Source organism: Coptis chinensis, chromosome 9, assembly GCF_015680905.1.
Source record: "Coptis chinensis isolate HL-2020 chromosome 9, ASM1568090v1, whole genome shotgun sequence".
NCBI lineage: Eukaryota > Viridiplantae > Streptophyta > Magnoliopsida > Ranunculales > Ranunculaceae > Coptis > Coptis chinensis.
Genome location: NC_141464.1, coordinates 17,283,676 through 17,303,814, shown reverse-complemented (window position 1 = coordinate 17,303,814; position 20,139 = coordinate 17,283,676). Strand labels below are relative to the sequence as shown.

Here is a 20,139-nt window from a genome sequence, read left to right as displayed (position 1 = left end):
TCCAAATTTATTTTTATCACCTTGAGAAATGGGAACCAGGTACCCGACACCACCAATTATGGGACTGGAAGTATTCTTTTTCGGTAAAAAGATATAAGTTGTATGTAATTGAGGAAAAAGTGAAAAACTATACTACAAGGCTTCTTGAAGTTCAATGACGATATTCCTTAAGGTATGACCCACTTCAATTGCACACTATCAATTATATTAGTTCTCTTAGGGGTTTAAGAAACCCAATCTCAAAACAATAACCGACCTTTCTATAAGCCTTCACAAACTCCAAGACGACACAAAATCTCTTCATACAATTCGACAAGTTTGGTGATGTAAAACCCGTTATTTTATAATTACGTTCTAAAAGAGCTCATTAATTGCTTGACCACATCTGCATTTCAATGATAAACATGGTTTAAGGACTGCAACATGAAAAGTTACTTTATTTGACTGTTCATTAAATAATACTAAGGAACACTATTATTAGCTATGAAGCAAGGATTGCTCGAGAGATAACTCATCTTGAAATTTCTGCGAATGACTAATGAACCATCAAATGTAGTGATGGTGGGCTTAATCAAAAGGGAGGGCGTCCACCCGGTGCAAAGTGTGTGGCAAGTCATTTGATACAGGACAAGCTCTTGGAGGTCATAAAAGAAGTCACCGCCTTCACCAACGGTGTTTGAAAGTTACACCACTACTACTTGGGCAATGACAACACAGGTAGGTGATCCGAGTCAGACAGCAGTGTCCGAGACTCCAATCCCTACTAGCTTGGTTGTGACATCAATTGAACCAAAACAGACAGACCGTGTGGTGCTGAACTTTGATCTCAATGAGCTTCCTGATAATAATGAAACTATAATATATACTTGAATAGGTACTTGATTGTGAAGTATATTGATTAAGAAGTTTTTCAGCAGCTAAGATCATCATGTCAAGGTCTTTTGTGAGTTTGTCAGAAAATGTTGATGCCCGTCACATTTAAAACTAAACTATTAAGTTTGCAGTCCTTCAATACATATGCTAATCCTCTTCTAACGCACCTTTGGACATCAACATTTAAAGGTCTTTGCTATCTTCTATAGTTATCACAAAAATATTGGTTTGGGCAACTTGGAAGTGCTTTAACACCAAACACATTAACATAATTCATTTAATAATTAATAAGTGAATCTGTTTATACCTATGCATAACACTATACATTTATGAATATATATTTTGGAGACGATTTACACGATGAGTAGAAATGTTTACACCACACACCTCATCATCTTTCTTTGGAATGTATTGGTTCATTGTCAATAATTTAGTTCGAGTATTTTACTTAGCCACATTGTTGTTGTTGTTGTTGTTGTTGTTGTTAACAAGTTGAGCACTAAAGTTGAGCAAGTAAAATGAACTTCTATTACAATCTCGATTTGCTATGCTCTTTGTAATCCTTAATTCCTTATAAAGTAAGAAGTCACGGTTGATAGAATCGAATTGCGGGACTAACATGGCGACCGCCAGCAGACATAGCGAGGGGATGGTAAAAGCAGAGAAGAGGAGGATTAGTAGGCGACCCGGCGATTCAGCCCGATAACAAACGATTGAATGGGCCTGCTCCTTAACCTTAAGGAACGGAATGGATATAGCTCCGGCTACTTGACTTAGCCCTTGAAGCGGATAACCGACTTCTTACTTGTCGGCTAGCTCTTCGCCCGGTAGAAACCGAATCGGTAAGGGCAGGAGTGGGTGGTTAGGCTCTTCAAGACCCTATGTAAAGGCAGTCACCGGGGTTAAACTTCCTTGGACTAGGGATGGTGAAGGAAAGACGGGCGTATTCAGAGAAAAGCTCTCGACCTTCACCGCTTCACCGTAAACCAATTCGTTTCTTATCGGCTTGATAGCTCTTCGACCTTTAGCGGACCGGAGAAGGAAGGAAGGGAAAGACCTTACAAAGCGGGTAAGGAATGGCCCTTTTATAAAGCCTTCCGGAAGCTACAAACTTCGAACCGATTGACTTATAAGGACTTCCGCTTGGGTCCCATCGGCTATAGCCATTCAAAAGAACAACAAACTAAGAGCTACCTGGGGGGCTCCTGAAATCAATCTATCCGGACCTTAGAGCTTACTCAGGGGTTGGGAAGGTAGAGCAAGGAGGGATGTTATGAGTACTTACAATAGAGTTCATAGAGAAGTTATTATATCATAGGTTTATTAGATGTAATTGTTAGTGAGCCTGCAGAGCTTCATGTAGTTCCTAATGTTGTAATTTAACCTATCAATGCAACATGCATATGAACTGCATATGATGTAAACTTTTCTTTTTCGATGTTTATCTTGGTGGATTCACTTTATATTTTCTTGTCATGTTTTGCGCATCACCAATAAAACTGCTACATGTGGGAGTTCCATAGGCACTCTAAAGTTGACTTCATCCCTACTAGCTTGGTTATGACATCAATTGAACCAAAAGCATGCACCGTGTGGTCTTTGAACTTTGATCTCAATGAGCTTCGATAATAATGAAACTATAATATATACTTGAATAGGTACTTGATTGTGAAGTATATTGACTAAGAAGTTTTTCAGCAGCTAAGATCATCATGTCAAGGTCTTTTGTGAGTTTGTCAGAAAATGTTGATGCCCGTCTGTTTATATTTTGTCATAACAAGCTCGAGGAAAAGCCAGTCTTGACCACATATCTTTTTTATTTCATTTTCTTTTACTCATCTCACATTATGTATGTGTGTGCTCAAGTATCCCCATACTATCTCGAGTACCTGTAGGAGAACAAGTTCTTGAAATTCCTTGGTTTTATGTAGAATCCTTTGTCATGGCGTTAGCCCTTCTGGGATTCGATGTGTTTCGACTTGAGAGTGCACTTGATTTTTTAATGTTTGTTTATTTTCTTAGTTACTCTAACCAATAACCTAGCTCTCTAATCGTAATAAATTTGTTCATCTTATTCGTGGCTGAAATTTTTCATTAGTTTGATATGTGTAATTGCAAAGGATACATTGCTCTTCTCAGTTGGGTCATTAGGTTATAATTTCTTCTAAACTTTGTAAAGTTGTAAAGTTGAGCTTCCTTTTGTTCAGTAACCCTAAAAAATCCCAACGCCTAGAGCAGCAAACCATTCTAAAGCCCTTATTCATCCCAATGCGGACCATTCCCTCACGGTGAGTAAAAACTGCCTATACTCTATAAGAAAAAACGGGGCATTCTTATTTCACATTTGTCCATCTCTAGCTTTTGAAAGCTGTCATATTCCTCTTATCTTACTCAAATACTTTCCTAAAAAAAATAATGCATTAAATGCTTTGAAAGCTGTCCTAAAATTTTATCATCGTAATTGAAGAGAGTACGTTAGCCTCCTCGGTTAGATTGTTGGCTTATAATTTCCAAGGAAACATTTAAGAAGTCTAATACATTTAAAAGTCTAAAGCTAACTCAGTTCTTAGACAATTAGAATTCTTATACAATTAAAAGTCTAAAACTAACACAACCATACATAATAATGATGTTTATCCAGCAAAACAACTATAAATCACAACCAAAAACTATACTCCACTAATCTACAAAGCTTCTCTCCTCAAATTAACAAAGGTTCTTCTATTGTATATTGCAGGCTATTCTATAATTCAAGTCAAGCAATCATACAGGTACAACATATTCCTCTTATTTACAAAATTTATAAAGTAACATATTCCTCTTTTGTTTCTTCAACTTTTGTTTATGTAACTTCTATGTAACTTTTTTTATTTAGGATAGGATATGTAACTTATTTTAAATTTCTAATAGATCTGAATATTTTTTAATATATTATTATTAACGCTTTGTATCATTCCTAGATTTAATTACACGCGACAGCCACCATTGCAAGTGTAGATTGTAGTCAAAATAATATCTCATAACAAGAAAATCACAAGGAAATTTTTTACATACCCCTTCAAAGCATCGGATTCGTAATCCTTTGGGAGAGACACCCTTGCGACCTCCCCACAGGACGCAGAGTGCTCCTGCAATCCTGCAATGTGCTCTCAAACTGCCACCAAAGGATAGGTGAGAATAGTATACAATTATATGAAAAACTCGAACATCTTTCTGCATTGGCACAATGAGAATTAGCAGTGAGAAGACCAAATAAAACAATTAAAAACACATGTAATATCAGCAGTACACAGATTGCAGTTTCAAGAAAGGATTAATGAACGATTGTAAGAAAGGATCTGAAGTTCAGAGTCAAGGTCTCAAAGGGAGCAAAGCATGCAAGAACTTGATGTTCCCTTACAGTATTTCTCCAAACACTTACCCCCGTTATATGATAGGGGGACCGGAAGGATCGGCATCGGAGGAGCAATACTCAAAGAGTATCTTTGCCATTTCGATATTTCGATATATCTTATGCCTAATCACCTAGACCCTAGACCCGTCGAATCGGTCCCACCAATTTTTAAATGATTTGGGCATGTGTGGGCGAAGTCGGTTGGACACCGCTTTGAAGGCCAAGAGACCACCTAGACCGATTTTAAGAACAAGATAACCTTAGTAGTTTGCGTCACTCTTACAAACCGTGTGTGGGCTGGGCTTAAAAAGAAATATCAAATTAAGGCCCAATCGTAAAGCGTGTCGGCTTTTTCAATAATCGAGCGCGGGCACATCGGATGCAGTCTGAAGGTACATCAAAGCGTAAAAGGAGTCACATCAATCCCGGAAACACTGCAGTTCGAAGGCGGTGAGTTTTATCACATCAAGATCGTGGCAAGCAAGACACGGTCGGTTCGATTGTTGGGTAAACTCCTACTCCTTCCTTCCCCATACCCTCGCCAATCGATGATGATTCAACTATAATTAGCTCAATCTCTTACGGTGATGCGACCACGCATCTCAATCCGGTTTGACTACTTTCCCTATGGTCAAGCTGTTTAACTCCTTAGCACAAGCACTAAACAATAATAATACCTTTTGAACTGGGCGTGAATCTTATGCGATCATCAAACTTCAAGATGGCGGTGCCCAAGTGTCTATTTGTGATTTATTACTTAATAATTTCTCAATCAATATATATTGATATTTTTTTGTTAAGGAACTAATTCACAATGTTATAATATTGTTTAGCAGGCATTACACTATGGAAAATAAATACACAGGACTTGCCGAAGCTCAACCAAAAACAGACAAGTGTATAGTGAAAGCGTGTCGGCCAGATTGTGGTTCCCTTTTAATCCGTTGAGCGAGAAGAAAACAAACTTTTGGAATAGACATGCTTCTCATTGATGAAAAGGTCAGAAATATACATTTAATTAATAATCACTTTTTTTACTTAATAATTTAATTTTGAAATCATAGGGAGATCAAATCCATGCCAAGGTACAGGGATGACCTAAAAGACAAATTTAGAGAAAACTGGAAGAGGGAAAAATTTATACTTTTGAGAAATTTGAAGTGGACAAAGAAGACAAGAGTTACCGTCCTGTACGATTTAATTGCAAAATTTTGTTTACAAAAGCAACTATAGTAACTCCTACCAATGAAGATGACAAGAGTATTGAAAATTACAAGTTCACTTTTGTTGAATTCGAAAAATTCCTTGCAACAGAAGATGCCTCAGCATGTGACTTGAAAGGTATTTTATAAACTTATTATCTGTTGTATATTTTAATAATGCATATTCGAATGATCTAACAATATTTGTAATACAGATATCATAACAATTTTGAAAAAAATTGGTAATAAAAAACCACAAGGTTTTAGAGAAATTACTTTGGTAGGCGAAAGGTAAACATTAATTCATAAGTACACAATTTTTTCTTCTATTATTAAATTGTATTTGACAATTTGAGATAATCTCTGGGGTTATGAGAAGACCGTGGCTTTATGGGGAGAAATGTCCGATACAATTGCTAATATAAGCAATAAGGAAGAAAATGTTATTGTCATTCTGACATCCCTATTTCTCAAAAAGATTAGAAGTAAGTTTAAGCTTTAACATCATCTTTGTATTAGTTTCCAAAATAATTCTTATCATACTAAACTATTTCCAATTTAATAGTGCAATTCCAAGTATGTGTCTCATCAGCAACAAAGCTTTACATAAATTTGGATTTAAAATATGTTCATGAAATGAGAAAAAGGTAATTTATGATCAGTTTTATTTACAAAATTTTCAATTATTCATATTTTCTATAATGATTCTCTTTTTCAATTGTGAAGATTTGAAGACCACGATAAAAAAAAAAAATTGGAATAGAAGAAAGCGGACAACGAAGAACCAATTTCATTAGAGGAAAAAATGAGCAAGGACGAGGATAACAATAGAAGAACTCATAAGATATGGGATGGAACCAACAAATCAGGTTAGCCATTTACTATTACATTATTTGTCATATATTTTCAATATCATATGATTTATATAGTTAGTTTTGTAATCTATGACTTTTTACAGGGAAAGGTCTTCACATGCAGAGGAAAATTTGTTAAGTTGTTAGGGACCAACTGGTACTATGAAACTTGCGTTAAATGTACTATAAAACACGTTGATAGTGGTTCAGAACATACATGCACAGATTGTGGAGCCAAATATTTAAGACCAAAAAAAAGGTAAGTCTTCCAACAAATGTCTAATAAAAAGGATATTGAGTACAAATATTCTAAATGTTTTAATTTACAGATACCTTTTAAAACTACGGGTTGAGGATGAAACTGAAATGACTGCTTTCGTAGCTTTTGGTAACAAAGCAGAAGATATTGTGAAAGTACCAATTGCAAAAGTTCTTGATTTAGAGAAAAAGGCAAGTAAAGCATAAACACGTTTAATTTTATTTCAATATTAAATTATTATTAACTATTTATTATATAATTTGTGGGGTCAAGATTTCGATGACATTAAAAAAAAGAACTTGAAAAAAATCTTGGTAGTCATTGGATATTTCAAGTCAAACTCAATAAATATAGTATGCATGAAAAGTTTCCATCGTTTACCATAACAAATATGGTAACGAAGATAATAAAGATGTTGAATCAATGACGAGAAAATGCTAAGGTATGTTCAAATTTTATTACAATTCCTCTTGAATATTTTATTTACTATTTTTAAGAAAATAAATAACCAATATATTGTTATGTTAAAATGAAGCAGCAGATTTCCAAAGAAATTACTGAAGAAATTCGACCATCAAAGAAAGCTAAAAAAATGAAGAGTAAAGTGATGAGGACAGCAGAGTATCAAGCAAATGAAGAATCTTTTGGAGAGGAATAAATAATTCTGAGTAGTTGAATAATTGTTTTTCTTTTATTAGGATTTTATCTTAATCATTAAGATATTATAATACATTCATTACTTTTTTGATAATAATGTCAGAGTCCAGATCATTATATAAAATAAATATAATGCCGTTCAGACTCGGATCCTATTATGATAAGTAGCATACATCTTTGACAATAACGATGTGTTATCTATCACACATAAACCTTGGAAAATTATGATATAAATATTCAATATCAAATCATCCAAAAAATAACCCAAACAATGCTCAAACAATATTTGCCTAAAGTTAATTACTACCTTCTACAGTTGCATTAATTGCTACCAATTGGTAAAATATCAAACTTCTAATATACAAAGATGCTATTTTAATTAGTTGGTTTAGGCATTTAGGTGAAAAGGAAAGAAGGTAAATTAGGTGAAAAAGAAAAAAGGTCAATAAGTAGCTTTTTTATTGTTAAATCTATCTTTTACCAATTGATAACCTCTAATTTTGATATCTATCTAATTTAGATAAGTATTAATTAATAAAACTTCTAATCAAAGTGAAATATCTAATTTTGATATCTATCTAATTTAGATAAGTTTTAATTAATAAAACTTCTAATCAAAGTGAAATATCTAATTTTGATATCTATCTAATTTAGATAAGTTTTAATTAATAAAACTTCTAATCAAAGTACAAGTCCAACACAAGTATTGCACTAAGTTTCTAATCATAAGTACAGAATCCTCCATCACAAAACTCAGAGCTACAAAGCAAAGGTACCAAGAAATTTTTTTTTTTCTGTAAATTAATAATTATTATTGTACTAAGTTTATACTATTATAAGATTATAATTTTCTATCAATAGCTACTAAGATTATTTAAAATACTGCAGGTAAACCACATGGATACCATAGATGTGGACGCAACTAATTGCGGATCAATAAATGCTGGAATGATGATTAGTGAAACATTAACTGATGCGTGGAATACAATTGAGCAAAATAGACTCTGTTACTACAAGACAAACCAGAATACTATTTCTTATGAAGACTACAAAGGATTGACAGATGAGGTAAGTTGACGTGTGGTATAAGGATTTCAAATAAATAATTAAGTTAGTCTATAAATTATGATTAAAATGGCCAAAATAATGCAGGTCAATACACCACTACGACATTTGGAACAAGAAGACAAAGGTTAGTCAAATGTTTTTTTAAACAATTTTTTTTTATATAGTTTAATTTTTATGTAAGAGATAAGTTAATTCTAAGGATGGTTTCTTCATCGGAGATAACTCATAAGTGAGTCCCCTATTGGGGTACAGGTCAGCTATGAAAGATAAGAAAATCATTCCTCTCATAGATGTAGTTGCCTCTTATAAACATGCATGTACAGTAAAAGTCTTATTCAGTTCCAAGAGTAAAACATAATGGCGTAACAAAATTATTACCAAGATTAGCATTATGTTTGTCAATCCCAGGTATGGAAGTGACCACTCTGAGAAATGCATCCATCCTCTCCACTGATTGCTCCCTCTTTTGAAACAACATATCACATTTTTCAGATACCCATTGAGAGAGCATCCTGCCGCTTACAAACTGCAATACAAGTTTTCATTTGGGAATTTTTAGGTGAATAATTAGTAATAAAGATTCATTTACAATAAAAACATCAAGGGACACCATCTTACATGTATATAATAACTGGAATGAGATAATAATTGAAAGCTAGCAACTTAGAATTGGATGCAGAGCAACTAATGCAAAAACAAACACAAAAATCAGAGTCATTGAGATAAAGAAGATGTTAAGTATCAAGCCCTACTATACAAGTTTCCTAATAAATTATTTATCAAGCGGAATAAAGTCTCTAATTCCAACATGTTTACATGCTTGGGATTTTGGAAACTACAAACCATGTCCACAGATCTGCACCATTCCTGTTATATGGCTTCAGAAATGACAAATCCTATAGTTTGTCTAAACTCATTTGATCGCATTGTAAGTTTTGATCAGAAACTAGCATTTTTCCTATATTTCCTAATGAATGCATCCTTTTCAGGTTTGATGCTTCCTTAACAAATGAGTAGGGGCAGCAGTTAGGACGTTAGGAGTTACAAATGCTGAAGAAGTAGAAACGTAAGCAGCCAGAAGTGGTAGTAAAGCTAGCTGGACAGTTAAGAGGAACAAAATTTGCTTTTGAGGGAGTGCGTGGAGGTCATTACGGCTTTTAATGAACCAAGATGTAAATTGGCACTGGAAGCCCTTAAAAACTCCATTCAGTATTTAGTTTCAATAATTTTAGTCTTTTTAGATGCGTGAGTAGAGACTTTAATAGGGACGCTACTCTGGCTGGCTAGGCGAACCATCAGCTAGGATCTTTCAAAGTGTATGCTTTAAGTGAGTATAATTTATAGGATTAACTATTATTACACCTTGACTAGATGATTGGGTTCACATTAAGCAGTCAGTATTCGAATTCCTGCGACTTGGACTTGAGAAAATCCTCTATAGTGACATCTGATGCAAAAGCAATATCTCGAACTAATCAGACTTTGTTGTACGTTTATGTAATATTTAGAATAAATACTTAAATCACGTTGCAAACATGAAATAGAAGTAAAAACTTGGAATCTGTCCATTTCACTATGTAAATATTAAAGCATAATAACTTAAGAATCAAGCAGAATTAAAACGTTTTATTGTTTACAGACATATCAACAGTATAAAGAAACTCCACTAACCAGAATTGCTGATCTTTTTTAAACCATGCGTCGTTCCATCCGTGAACGAAATCAAACAAGAGAACAACTTGAACAAGCAGAAACATTCCTGAGCCAAATTTCAATGCCGATTCTGCATTTATAGAAACTAACAAGAAGCCACAATCCAAGCAATATAACATACTTGAATACATACTCTAACTAAAAGTGGTAATGAGAAAAGTCAATTTGTAACCAACTGAACTTATCTAAAAGTAAAACAAAAATCTGCACCTGGTAATGTATTTCAAAAAAATAATAACTCTCTGGCTAACTAGGATTTGACAAAGTTTCGCTTTACACAGGCTCTAGATAACAAACCAGTGTCAGAAAAACTGACAATTTTTTCATCAACTAGGTGTTCTATCAAACCAACTAATGGTAAAGCACCCACACAGGTGTTGAAGAATTTTAACGAGATTCGTAGTCTTTGAATTGGGAATTGGGGATAAGTGATGCTGTTTTATTGAAATGGCGAGTGGATTTTGGTTCATCCACTGTTTCATTTTAGGCGCGTCGTCAGTTATCCGCAATTGCTGAGCATCAGACGCTTAACAGTTTGGTTTTCGTGTACATGGTGGTTCAACCAAGTAAGGTCGTATCATCTTTTTCTCTCTTTTATCACCAGGTAAAAGGATCCATGAGAGGGACACAGATGTATACTCAGGACTTGACCATACGCGTGACCCACCCAAGAACAATATTTTCTTTTCCAAGTTCATTGATTTTTTTTTCGGTGAATTGAGTGTGGAAGCTAGGGTCTTCTGGATAGTAGCAGTTCTTTTGTTTTTATTGTTCCACCGACATGGATGAGTTCTTGGCGAATCCGCTTTCTAAGTTCTCACTTACGAGAGAGGAGAACTCCCGTATAGAGATCACTGAAGACGACACTCAAGAAGGAGTTCGTTGGTAATAGTCTACTGGGCAAAGTTTTCTCCGACAAAGTGACTAACATTGGCAGATTCAGAAAGATTATGGGGAAGCTTACAACCCATTACTAAAGACACCTTGAGCTTCCTAACAACATTTTTCTATTTCTAATATGCATTCACAAAATAATAAGTACTATACTAAATGAACAGGTCAACTAAGAAGCAGATTTCTAAGACGACCTTGGTCTCAAAATTCAACACTATTTACGTTGTCTTTGACAACAGCATAAAAATAAACAGTACGCATAGAAGAAAAGATAGGGTACCTAGCCAAAGTAGAATGCAAGGCATACGAGAGCAATTTTGATAAAATTTTATCTGAATCTGTAACCAAATCAATACCATACTTTAGCAGTTCAGCAGTTTCCTGTTTAAGGGGTTAATAAAAAAGGATTAACACTTTGAATAGCAAGTAATAATGAAAATTCAGTTTTAAGGTAAAAAAAAATGAATCCATAATCCAACCTGTACAAATGTACCTTCTGATTCTACAAGGATACGGCAAAGAACCTTCCATTGTTCACTAAAAGCTTGACTAACTGTTATGAAGGTAGAGCTCTTAAATGCTGACCATTCATCCACCTAATATTCCATGGAATATATGCAGGTTACACATAATGTCTATATACGGAAATTGAATATTCAAAAGACCTATCCAACAGTTTTTTGTTTTTGCATGCAATACAAAGGCTGAAATGTCCCAATCCAGTTAGTAAAGATAACCAAAACTGAGACCTTGGAGTCAATACGCTCAGAAGTAAGATCATTTTATTATTATATCAAAAACTAAAGATTCAACACATGTCCAATATTTTCTTGGAGTACATGCTGAACTATTAGGACCCAATTAATTAGATACACAAGGGTATGAGTTTATACATGAACTCTCTTCAAATAGACAACTCATGCCATCACATTGAAAATAAATCAGGATTGTATTTAAGGTGAGGGTCAATATGGTTCTTGCCAGTAGGACACTAACAGTTGGTACGAAGTAGCTTGCTTCGAAGTATCACTCAAGCATATTATTCTATAACTACCTCGCATAAATAAATCTATGGTAAAACGCAGACAAATAGAAACACCAACATAGCTGAATGACAGCTATATCTCTACCTGAGACGGTCCAATGTAATAGTCGATTGCCCGCGTCGATGTCTTCTTCAAAAGCAACCGATAGTGTAATGCGAACTAACTTCCCATCTCGTCCAATGTAATAGAAGGCCTTATCGGTGAGCAAACCCGGAATCGCTAACCTTTCCGAGCTTCTTTACAGTTCATTACAATAGCACCAAAGCCCATATCCATGGGTTCACCTATCGATGGTCCGGTAGGTGTAAGCCCCATTATACAAAGGCGGAACACCACAAGATCCGGATAGTTCTTTGACATGGCCACAACAGCTGCATTGGTCATTTTATTGCAAAAATGTAGAATTGAGCGCTTAACTTTACTGACCTTCGAAGAAATGGCAACAAGGCCCCCTTCAAACCGGGGAATCATTGTCCTCCGGGCAAAAGCTGGAAAGACCGAAGTTCACGTGAGGTCATCGCATGTTGCGACCCACGCCTGAAGCCCTTCGTTACATATCATGTTGTATTTCACCCTTAGTCTGTCTTTCTTTATTTGCATTTTTTCGTCTCTTTTGGTTCTGATTTGGTACCTTGCGAGTTGGAACTGGGATACTTGGTCTTAGGTTGTTAGCTTCTAGCTAACTTCCCAAGAATTGTTATAATATTTGTGTGACAATATCAATTTAGTAACTATTAACGATCAAAAAAAGAAACAAAAACACAATATTGACTCTAAGTAGCATCAATGAATAAACTACTGCACCATTTCATAAGCAATCATTCAAGTCGTGTCAACCTACTTTACCTAATCATTGTTTAAACACCAGTCTTTTTTATTCAATTGCCTTTTTCACATATTGTATTCTCAAGTTTTAGATTTTTGTTCCCTTTTTTACAATGGCACAATCAGAACTCATTGCTAATAGAGAAAATAAGGTCGCCTTCACATTGTTCTAAAAAAAACAAATACAAAAGAAAAGGAAAAATAAAACAAACTATAATGTCTGAAGTCAACAAACGCCAAAACTTACATCAAAGTCACCTAGCAAGCAATTAAAGTTAATAAGCCTTGCATTTACTTTATATATTATCCTCATAAAAAGACTTCAGGTAACTAGAGGATACTGAGTATCATCCCATAGAACTTCATGTTAAATGCCTCAAGCATGTGGGTCGTGCTCAAGAGGAATGGAAAAATGCAACATGATGTACATTAGAACACTAGAGAGCATTTTATTGCATGGAAACCTTTAAAGTTTAAAGTTTGTGTATTGGACAGAATACTAAAAATCAAAACCTTCTCATACTTTGCAATAACACAACTTGCAACGGATATGTTAAGGTAGACTTAAACCTTCTATTCTCAACCCCGGGATATCATAGTAGGTAAGTATAATTTATGGCCATGAACATGATAATCTTCAATATAAGAACTATTTAGAATTGTTGATTTCATCAGTCAAAATTCCCGGTAATCCAACTTACACGTTTCTACAAACCAACGGTCATATAAGAGTATCCAAATAAAGCAATGGAATAACATTAGTTGGCAATGAGTTAATTTTGCCTTACGGAAATAATGGTCGAACTAAAAAGGCTCATATTACTACATGTAATAAGATACATTTCCATAAGCGGAAGATTTTGTCTTTAATGATCCACTGATAAATAGTCGCCTTCACATTGTTCTAAACACCAATTTATTTCAGTTTTCAACTAAAAGCAAGGTCTTGCTCAACTATTCAATGGAGGCACAAAGCACATATGCTTCTCACTGACCACCAGCTGGTCCTTGGAGTGTCACACGTACTGTAGTTTTGGCTTTGCCACCCTAAGCCCAGCAGGGGTTACCTAGAACTCACTCCTGCAGATTCTGTCTTAACAGATTCTCCAGTTCACTGAAAATGGGGAACTACAGAGACCAAGGATTTCTGACGCGGTGATGCATTATTATTGGTACAATCCCTTTGATGTGTCGTCTTCCAGTGTGTCTAGATCTGATCCTAGATATCTACTATCTATATACTAAAGCAGAGACCTTTAAAGAAGGATTTTCTCTCTCCTATGTGGCACTCTAATATGAGAGTTAGTTTTTTTTTCTATCTTATGTGGCACTCTAATATGAAAGATAATATTTTCTAATAGTCTCCCACGTACATGGAACTCTTTGGAGAGTTTGAGTGTATTTCTAATTCTTATATTTTGAGAGTTTAAGGGGCCATTTGTTTTTGCTTCTTATAAGACCTTGAAGTCTTATAACCTCTTATAAGATGTGGCCCAGTGATTTTGGACATTTTTTTGGTTTGTTTTTTGCCTCTTATAAGAGGCATTCTACTAGAAATGTCTTATAAGAGGTTCCAATTCTATAAGTACCAAAATTAGATCTACTTCAATTCTATAAGTCTTATAACTTGAAAAATGACTCAAACACCCCCGTCCATATACCCCTAGTCTCATTTATCTCTTCTTCCATTTTCATTATCTTATTTTCCAAATAACTCCATTACCCTAACCACCACCGACTACCACCACCGCCACTGCCACCACCACTACCACCACCATCATTACCTCCACCACCACTACCATCGAACTATTAAGACTATCACCACTACTACTGTGCTATTAAAACCACCACCACCACCACTACCACCGTACTATTAAGACCAATATCATCACCTCCACTACCACCACCACCGTACTATTAAAACTATCACCACCACCACCACCGTGCTATTAAGACATCCACCACTTCTACTACCACCACCATCACCATGCTATTAAAACCAATATCATCACCTCCACTACCACCACCACCGTGCTATTAAGACCACTACCACTACCACCGCCAATTAAAGTAGTTTCTTAAAATTGATATTCTAATTATCAAAATTGATTTGAAACCGAAAATCAAACTATACATTTATTTCAAATTAATATATTCAAGTTAAATGTGATGTAAAGTAGGGTTATATTTGTCAAATAACCATCTATAAGATGTCATATATTTGTTTTTTCTATTTTTACAAGTGCTTATAAGAGGAACTTAAAATTAAAAACAAACTACTTTATAAGACCATCTTATAAGACCCTCTTATAACACATGGTCTTATAAGACCCTCTTATAACTTAACCCAAAAAAACAAATAGCCCCTAAGTGTATTTTCAATTCTTATATATTTGATCAAATAAAAAAAAAAAATTACTAAAAAAAATAGGTGATTTGTAGAAATACGAATAAAACACTTTTAGTGCTCCAATTCTTATATATTTGATCAAATAAAAAAAAATGCTAAAAAATAGGTGATTTGTATAAACTAATTTCCTATTACAAATCATACAATTTTAGTATTTATGATAAAACACCGACTTATTTCGAATATATCCTTAACATGGCTTCAAAACATAGTTAAAAACAATTATACAAAATATATAATAGAAAATGAAAAAAAAAATACCAGCAAAGCAATAATGATAAATATTTTAAAATATATATAATATTGAATGAAGCTAACGACAAAAAACAATTAATGGGGAACGGAAAATTGGATGCAAATGCATCGAACTAACCTCAAATAATATTTAACGGGAAATCGAAAACTGGATGCAAATGCAAGCATTAAACTAATCTTAAAAAGTAATTAATAGAAAATCAAAATATGGATACAACTGCATTAAACTAATCTCAAAGAATAATTAACAGAAAATCAAAACTTGGATACAAATACATCAAATTAACATAAAAAAATAATTGTCGGAAAATCAGAAACTGGATGCAAATGCATTGAGCTAACCCTCAAAGATTAAATTAACGGAAATTGAAATTGGCGGATGCAACTGTATTGAACTAACCTCAAAGAAAAAATTAATTATAAATTGGGAACATAATGCAAATGCGTGGAACTAATCTTAAAAAATAATTAACGGAAAATCGAAAACGGGATGCAACTACATTGAACTAATCTCAAAAAATATATTGGATGCAAAACCTCAAGAAATAATTAACGGGAAATCGGAAACTGGATGCAAACTCATTGAACTAACCTCAAACAATAATTAACGGGAAATCGGAAACTAAATGCAAATGCAACTTTATCAAATAATAAACACGAAATCGAAAACTTGATGCAAATACATTAAACTAATCTCACGAGAATAATTAACGGAAATCAAACCTGGATGCAAATGCATTGAAGCCCGACCTCAAAGAACAATTAATAGAAAATTGGGAATTTGATGCAAATGTATTGAACTAACCGAAAATAATAATTAACGATCAATCAAACGGATGTAACCGCAATGAATTGATCTCAAAAATAAATAATGGGAATTGAAAATTAGATGCAACCGCATTGAACTAACCTCAAAATATAAATAACTAAAAATCGGAAACTAGATGCAAATGCATTAAACTAACCTCAAAACATAGTTGGGTTATATGTTATGGGAATGTCTCGATAAGTATAGTTTTGCATTTAAAATGATGTTTATCTTATCTCTTTCCGTATGATTAGGAACTCCTTGCTATTCAAGTAGCTTCAATATATATGAACTTAGCCTTATTAGGCAATCTCACAAAAATTCAATTAAACTTCTATTATTAAACAAAACAAATAAAGTTAAAGAATTTTATCAAAGGTGAGTTTTTTTTTTAATGGAGAGTGAGGTTTTCACGTTATAAGAAATTTGGTCGAAAGTGATCAATATAATATTAATATATAATAGTTATGCATATTTGCAAATATTTTTAGAATAATTAATATAACAACACCCATTAAGTAGATAATCTTTGAAGATTCCACATAGTGAGTCATGCATAATTTAAAGAATAATTAACGAGAAATCGAAACTAGATAATCTTCGATGATCCCACATAGTAAATTAAGCATAATTTACTTTTTATGTCATGTTTTCAAGGACACTCTGAGATGGATCAAGATTAAGTTGGTATTACACACCACATTGGATAATTATAAGGAAATTGGAAATTTGATTCAAATACATAACTGAGCTCAAGGAGTAATTGATGGGAAATCATAAAGTTTATGCAAATTACATTAAACTAATGACAGAGAGTAACTAACGGATAATTAGAAATTGAATGCAAATCCTTGAAAAATATTTATTGGAAAATCGGAAACGGTATGCAAATACATCAAACAAACCTCAAATAATAATTAATGAGAAACCGGAAACTGAATGCGAATGCATTGAACTTTACTCAAAAAATAATTAACATAAAATCAAAAACCGAATACAACTGCATTGAACTAACCTCATAAAATAATTGGTGGGAAATCGAAAACTAAATGCAAATGCATTGAAATAACCTTAAATAATAGTTAACGGAAAATAAAAAACTGGATATAATTATATCGAACTAACCTCAAAGCATAAATAATCAGAAACTAGATGCAGATGTATTAAACTAACCTTTAAAGAGTTATTAACGGAAATCGAAACTGGATCCAAATGCAATGAACTAATCTCAAAGACTAATTAATGAAACATTAAAAATGGATGAAACTGATCGAACTAACCTAAATGAATAATTAACGGAAATTATAAATTTGATGTAACCGCATTGAACTAACCTCAAAAAATAATTAACCGGAAATCAGAAACTTGATGCAAATGCATTGAACTAACCTCAAATAACAATTAACATAAAATCTAAAATTATATGCAACTGCATTGAACTAATCTAAAAGAATAATTAACGGAAAACTAAAACTGGATGCAACTGCATTAAACTAAAATCAGAGATTAACTAACGGGAAATCAAAAATTGGATGCAAATGCATTGAAATAACATAAAAAAATGGTTAACTAGAAATCAGAAGTCGGATGTAACTGCATCGCACTGACCTCAAGGCATAAATATCCACCTTTTTAGCCTTCTCATATGAATAATTACAAGTAATTATGAACCCAAAATAAAAGTGAGTTTATAAAAAGGACTCTTACATGTATGCAAACTGTATAGAAATTGTAAACTATCGAACTAACCTAGAAAAACAATTAATGTGAAATCGTAAACTGGATGCAAATATATTGAACTAACCTCAAAAGAGTAATTAACGGAGATTGAAACACGGATGCAAATGCAATGAACTAATCTCAAAGACTAATTAACGAAACATCAAAAAGCTGGATGCAATCAGATGCATTACTAAATTAACTTTAATGAATAACTAATGGGAAATCATAAAGTTGATATAATTGCCTTGTACTAACCTCAAATAATAATTGCTTGAAATCGAAAACTTGATGCAACCTGCATTGTACTAACTTCAAAGAATAATTAATGAGAAATTAGAAACGGGATGCAACATACTATATTAAACTAACCTCAAAGAATAATTAATGGAAAATCATAAACTTGGTGCAAATGCATTGAATTAATAACCCTAAAACATATTTGTATTTTATGTAGGGGAATAAATGTCTCGACAAATATAGTTTTGCATTTTAAGCAAGTGTTTATTATAATTATTTTTATTGTGATTGGGAATACCTTGCTATTTAAGTATCTTCAATATTATCTTAAGCATTGGGCATTCTCACAAAACTTTAATTATTAAACCTAACAATAAAAAAAAAAAAAAAAAAAAAAAAAAAAAAAATCGATTAGTTTTATCAAGATTTGGTGCTTCCTTTTTATAGAGAGTGGTGCAAGCAATTTAAATGAGTAATTAATATAATTTTCATATCTCATAACTATGCATAGTTGCTAATATTTTTTAGAATAATTTAATATAACGGCACCCATTCGTAGGACACGTTCATATGATAAATATTTTCAAGTGGGAGTAGTGTATTATTTGAGGATATGGAAATAATCAATCTGTTTTAGTGATTTGTACACATTAGTACGTAAGCCGAACAGTGATGATTTACCGCTAAATCACCATAAATCTAATAAAACTATTATACAAGCTAGATCGAGTTTAAAATAATTTTATTTGAAAATTACAGATTAATATTATAAACCACAAAGTGAATAGACTATCTCAATTTGATCCCTTAGTTTCCAAGTACTTATGCACCATAATCATTTGTTCATTAACGATTTGGTTTATTTTCAATAAAAATATATTTCGATTCAAAAATTTGCCGCTAAATCACCATAAATCTAAGAAAACTATTATACAAGCTAGATCGAGTTTAATATAATTCTATTTGAAAATTATAGATTAATATTCTAAACCACAAAGTGAATAGGCTATCTCAATTTGATCCCTTAGTTTCCAAGTACTTATGCATCATAATCGGCTGCTCATTAACGTATTTTCGGTTTATTTTTAATAAAAATATATTATGATTCAAAAATTTGCCGCTAAATCACCATAAATATAATAAAACTATTATACAAGATAGATCGAGTTTAAGATAATTCTATTTGAAAATTACGGATTAATATCCTAAACCACAAAGTGATGAGGCTATCTCAATTTGATCTCTTAATTAATTTCCAAGTACTTATGTACCATAATCGTTGGTCATTAATGTATTTCGGTTTATTTTCAATAAAAATATATTCTGGTTCGAAAATGTGCGTGAGACATTTTGTAAAGCATTTTCAGCCCACAAAATATTTAATAGATCCCGGGCGTATGTCCGGGTCCAAAATCTAGTGAATTCTCTAATGGACTGTCCGGCACTGGTATGCAGTTGTTTGAAAGTTGTCCTATTCCTCTTATCTTACTTAAATACTTTGCTAAAAATAATGCATTAAATGCTTTGAAAGCTGTCCTAGAATGCTTTAAATGCCGAGGTAAACAACGTCGTAGGCTTATAATTTCGCAACATTATCCAAGAAAAAATTTAAGAAGTCTTATACAATTAAAAGACTAAAGCTAACTCAGTTCTTAGATAATAAGAAGTCTTATACAATTAAAAGTCTAAAACTAACACAACACTTGAAAGTCTTAGAACTCTTAGAACTCTATTACTACTATAAAAACAAATATAAATCACAAACAAAAACCGTACTCCACTAATCTACAAAGCTTCTCTCCTCAAATTAACAAAGGTATTATTAGAAAAAACAAGTACTATAAATATAAATCCTACGATCAAAATATTTTGACAGTTTCTAACTTATTCTTTTGTATATTGCAGGCTATTCTATAATTCAA

The 20,139-nt window shown here is 33.1% G+C and overlaps 2 long non-coding RNA genes across 2 annotated transcripts; one reads left to right on the top strand and one right to left on the bottom strand.

Annotated features, from left to right (window-relative positions):
• Positions 1-7,246: 7,246 nt before the first annotated feature.
• LOC147475055 (uncharacterized) lies at positions 7,247-9,576 on the top strand. Its single transcript, XR_015209553.1, has 3 exons — positions 7,247-8,307; positions 8,392-8,431; positions 9,297-9,576. It is a non-coding gene; the product is annotated as an uncharacterized LOC147475055 (long non-coding RNA).
• On the bottom strand, positions 8,713-11,297 carry LOC147475054 (uncharacterized). Its single transcript, XR_015209554.1, has 3 exons — positions 11,195-11,297; positions 9,979-10,090; positions 8,713-8,833 (listed from the first exon to the last, which is right to left on the bottom strand). It is a non-coding gene; the product is annotated as an uncharacterized LOC147475054 (long non-coding RNA).
• Positions 11,298-20,139: the final 8,842 nt, after the last annotated feature.